The sequence below is a fragment of the Pieris brassicae genome, unplaced genomic scaffold (assembly GCF_905147105.1).
Source record: "Pieris brassicae unplaced genomic scaffold, ilPieBrab1.1, whole genome shotgun sequence".
Lineage (NCBI taxonomy): Eukaryota > Metazoa > Arthropoda > Insecta > Lepidoptera > Pieridae > Pieris > Pieris brassicae.
Window position 1 is genome coordinate 10,001 of NW_025575971.1, and position 5,000 is coordinate 15,000.

General features: G+C 46.5%; 2 non-coding genes across 2 annotated transcripts; both read right to left on the reverse strand.

Moving 5' to 3' along the window:
- Positions 1–480: 480 nt before the first annotated feature.
- On the reverse strand, positions 481–637 carry LOC123719303. Its single transcript, XR_006755366.1, has one exon. It is a non-coding gene; the product is annotated as a 5.8S ribosomal RNA (ribosomal RNA).
- A 352-nt stretch (positions 638–989) lies between these two features.
- On the reverse strand, positions 990–2,895 carry LOC123719307. The gene has a single exon (XR_006755370.1). It is a non-coding gene; the product is annotated as a small subunit ribosomal RNA (ribosomal RNA).
- Positions 2,896–5,000: the final 2,105 nt, after the last annotated feature.

The following is a 5,000-nucleotide window of genomic DNA, read 5'->3' on the forward strand; positions in this document are numbered from 1 at the left end:
GAGCAGCGGGCGCGCGCGTTTCGCTTCCTCTCGCGAGAGTAAGAGAAACTGAGCCGAACGCGACAACTTTCAACGACAGCGTCGAGACACGTCGACGCGCGCACCGGCGCCGACCGTCGCGCGATCGCCATGCGGGACCGGGACGATGCGAGCAAACACGCGCGACGCGTAAACGCGAACGTCGTTGTCGTCGTTGTCGTTGTCGTTGCGTAAAGACTCGACGCGCACACCGTGCCGCGGGAGACACGGTGCGGCGGGGAGAATTTATTTGTGCGACAAAAGTATCGTATAGACGTGGCTTAACACGGCCAATACGGATGACGAGTCGTAATCGAACATATATTCGAACGGATCGTTCGGCCGCTCGGCGGCCTAGCGAAACCGTCAATTGCACGCGCGACAGAGATGCGGCGCTACGACCGGAGTCGCAGCGATCGCCGCTCGTCACGCGAACAGTGTGGCTTTTTGTTTTTATGCAGCCGGCCCTCAGACAGGAGTGGTCCTGGATATTTCTCCACGGACCGCAATGTGCGTTCGAAATGTCGATGTTCAAATGTGTCCTGCAGTTCACACTATGACGCGCAGTTAACTGCGTTCTTCATCGACCCGCGAGCCAAGTGATCCACCGTTCAGGGTAATCGTTTTGTTTTTGTGTGTGTTTTTGTATGAGAAAATATAAAAGGTGCGAAAAAATTAAACAAAAAAATTTGAAAATAATACTTATCATTAACGTGTACGACAAATGAAAAGAAAGAAAATCTCTTTTATTTGCGTGGTTGTACACAAAAATTATAAAATATTATTTCAAAGTATCAATAGGCGATAGCGAACGCTAATCAAAGCGTGTCGCAACGCACACGTCGCGAATCGACGAGAGAGAGTCAACCGTCTCGGATTCGATTTTGATTCGTATCATTCACGTGTTTTTGTATTTTTTTCTTTTTTTGCGAGTCTTTGACAACAACAAAACAAAAAGAAAAAACCAACGTTAATGATCCTTCCGCAGGTTCCCCTACGGAAACCTTGTTACGACTTTTACTTCCTCTAAATGATCAAGTTTGGTCAACTTCCCAGCAACGCCGACGGCCGTGAGGCCACCGCGTGTCGGTCCGAAGACCTCACTAAATCATTCAATCGGTAGTAGCGACGGGCGGTGTGTACAAAGGGCAGGGACGTAATCAACGCGAGCTTATGACTCGCGCTTACTAGGAATTCCTCGTTTATGGGGGATAATTGCAAACCCCAATCCCCAGCACGAAGGAGTTTCAACGGGTTGCCCGGGCCTCTAGGCCAGGGAGAACATGTTGATTCCTTCAGTGTAGCGCGCGTGCGGCCCAGGACATCTAAGGGCATCACAGACCTGTTATTGCTCAATCTCGTGCGGCTCGAAGCCGCCGGTCCCTCTAAGAAGAATTTTAATACGTCGCCAGTGAGTTGCGCTCCCCGAGAGTCGCGCACACCTTGAATGACGACGCCTATTTAGCAGGCTAGAGTCTCGTTCGTTACCGGAATTAACCAGACAAATCGCTCCACCAACTAAGAACGGCCATGCACCACCACCCACCGAATCAAGAAAGAGCTGTTAATCTGTCAATCCTTCCGGTGTCCGGGCCTGGTGAGATTTCCCGTGTTGAGTCAAATTAAGCCGCAGGCTCCACTCCTGGTGGTGCCCTTCCGTCAATTCCTTTAAGTTTCAGCTTTGCAACCATACTCCCCCCGGAGTCCAAAATCTTTGGTTTCCCGGAAGCTGCCCGCCGAGCCATTGTAGTAACGTCGGCGGATCGCTAGATGACATATTTACGGTTAGAACTAGGGCGGTATCTAATCGCCTTCGAACCTCTAACTTTCGTTCTTGATTGATGAAAACACCTTTGGCAAATGCTTTCGCTGATGTTCGTCTTGCGACGATCCAAGAATTTCACCTCTAACGTCGCAATACGAATGCCCCCAGTTATCCCTATTAATCATTACCTCGGAGTTCTGAAAACCAACAAAATAGAACCGAGATCATATTCTATTATTCCATGCACGAAATATTCAAGCGGCATTTTGAGCCCGCTTTGAGCACTCTAATTTGTTCAAAGTAAAATTGTCGGCCCACCTCGACACTCACCGAAGAGCACCGCGATAGGATTTTGATATTGAACCGGCGTTTTACCGCCGGCTCACCGACGATATGCTCCGCAGACGTGTCAGTATCACCGCGGATGCGGTGCACCGACAGCGCGGCGCACAAATGCAACTACGAGCTTTTTAACCGCAACAATTTTAGTATACGCTATTGGAGCTGGAATTACCGCGGCTGCTGGCACCAGACTTGCCCTCCAATTGTTCCTCGTTAAAATATTTAAAGTGTACTCATTCCGATTACGAGGCCTCGTAAGAGTCCCGTATCGTTATTTTTCGTCACTACCTCCCCGTGCCGGGAGTGGGTAATTTGCGCGCCTGCTGCCTTCCTTGGATGTGGTAGCCGTTTCTCAGGCTCCCTCTCCGGAATCGAACCCTGATTCCCCGTTACCCGTGACAACCATGGTAGTCGCAGAAACTACCATCGAAAGTTGATAAGGCAGACATTTGAAAGATGCGTCGCCGGTACTGGACCGTGCGATCGGCAAAAGTTATCCAGATTCATCAAAATTAACGACTTCGGACGCATGGCCCTCCGCCGATTGGTTTTGATCTAATAAAAGCACTCATCCCATCACTGGTCAGAGTTCTGATTGCATGTATTAGCTCTAGAATTACCACAGTTATCCAAGTAACTGAGTAAGATCTAAGGAACCAAAACTGATATATTGAGCCATTCGCGGTATCGCCTTAATACGGCTTGCACTGAGACATGCATGGCTTAATCTTTGAGACAAGCATATAACTACTGGCAGGATCAACCAGGGAGCTGCTTACGCAAACGACACGCCTACACCGCGGTCACGCGGCTTCGGCGAGCCGCTGGCTCGGCGGCGTCGAGGGGCGCGCGCTTGCGCGCGCGCCTTCTCGACACGCGTGAACGTAACGCGTCGAATTTGCACGCGACGCGACGTTCGCGCTTCATATCGATAGACTAACTTTGACCGGTCTACGAGCGGCCGTCCCGTCACGATCTCGCAACGAGGTGATGTACAACGATGCTCGACCACTGTGAGGGACATAAAACTGCAACGAACACGACCCCGCGGGCGGGAATCGATGTTGTGACAATTTGAAAATTGAACATTCATCTAAACGCAACTTCTCAATTTTTATTCAATACGTTATTGTAAACATATTAAAACTCGGCTGGCAATTACATGCGCACACACACGCATGATTCGCACTAGATACGATCAACGCCCGGAGCTTGAGGGATAAATTCCAACACGACGCTGCGCACACCGTTTCGACGATGGGCGCGTGTGCGTCCTCTTTTATACATTCTTTCCATATACGGTCGCCGTGGCGACCGCGCACGTGTCGAACACGCTAGGCGCCCTGCGTTGAGGTGTGCCTAGAAGCGTATTCTTTTAACATCACAGATAACACCGGGGGAGACGGTCCCAAATCTTGGTCGATTGGTAACATCACCATACGGTCTGCGAACGCGGTGCTATAATATAATTTTATATTATATTATATAAAATATGAGGAGGAGTAGTATGTATATTCTTTGTTATTTTGTGTTGACACAAGAGAGATATATAAAATGTACTATACACCACACACACAGAGAGAGAGAGAGCTGGGAAAGATCTCGGCGGTCTCGCATTCGAAATACGAATTTGATATAATTTCCTCCGAAAATCCATACCCATATCTATATCATCCATGCGCGAATATATGTATATAATATTCTCACACTTCGCACAAACACAAAAACAAAAACAAGAACACATTCTCTCTCGTCCGTCGTTCGTCTATATAATAGACACGAACGACGCGCGGCAACGAGAACGAGTCGACGCTGTGCGCACGACTGTTTCGCTCCACATCTATACCGAGAGCAATAGTCCGCGTCGGCATTGGAGCGGACGTCGAATGTTTCTCGTAGAGCGAGCGAGAGAGAGACGATTTTTCATTTTATTATGTATGTGTATTGGCGTGCAGTAGTAGCACGTAGTAGTACTAGTAGTAGTAGTAAAAAAATATTATTATTTATTTTATTGACTGATATGATTTTGTTTGTTTTCTTTTTTTTTGCATAGACATTTGTATTGATAGATATGTTTCTCGTTGAAGCTCGCAGCACACGCTCAGAGAAATGGCAATGTGGGTTTATTTGAAGAAAAAAAAAACAATTAATTTATTAATAATATGTATGTATGTATGTATGTATGTATGTATGTATAATAATGAATTATAATAATTATTCCGATGCAACGTCAGAGGAAAATGTTTCTCGTACAGGTGCGGCGCGCGACGGCCGGCCGCTCGACAGTTTCGCGCCGAATGTTTCTCGTTGAAGCTCGCAGCACACGCTCAGAGAAATGGCAATGTGGGTTTATTTGAAGAAAAGAAAAAACAAAAAAAACAATTATATTTATTAATAATATGTATGTATGTATGTATGTATGTATGTATGTATAATAATGAATTATAATAATTATTCCGATGCAACGTCAGAGGAAAATGTTTCTCGTACAGGTGCGGCGCGCGACGGCCGGCCGCTCGACAGTTTCGCGCCGAATGTTTCTCGTTGAAGCTCGCAGCACACGCTCAGAGAAATGGCAATGTGGGTTTATTTGAAGAAAAAAAAAAAAAAAAAAAAAACAATTAATTTATTAATAATATGTATGTATGTATGTATGTTTGTATGTATAATAATGAATTTTAATAATTATTCCGATGCAACGTCAGAGGAAAATGTTTCTCGTACAGGTGCGGCGCGCGACGGCCGGCCGCTCGACAGTTTCGCGCCGAATGTTTCTCGTTGAAGCTCGCAGCACACGCTCAGAGAAATGGCAATGTGGGTTTATTTGAAGAAAAGAAAAAACAAAAAAAACAATTATATTTATTAATAATATGTA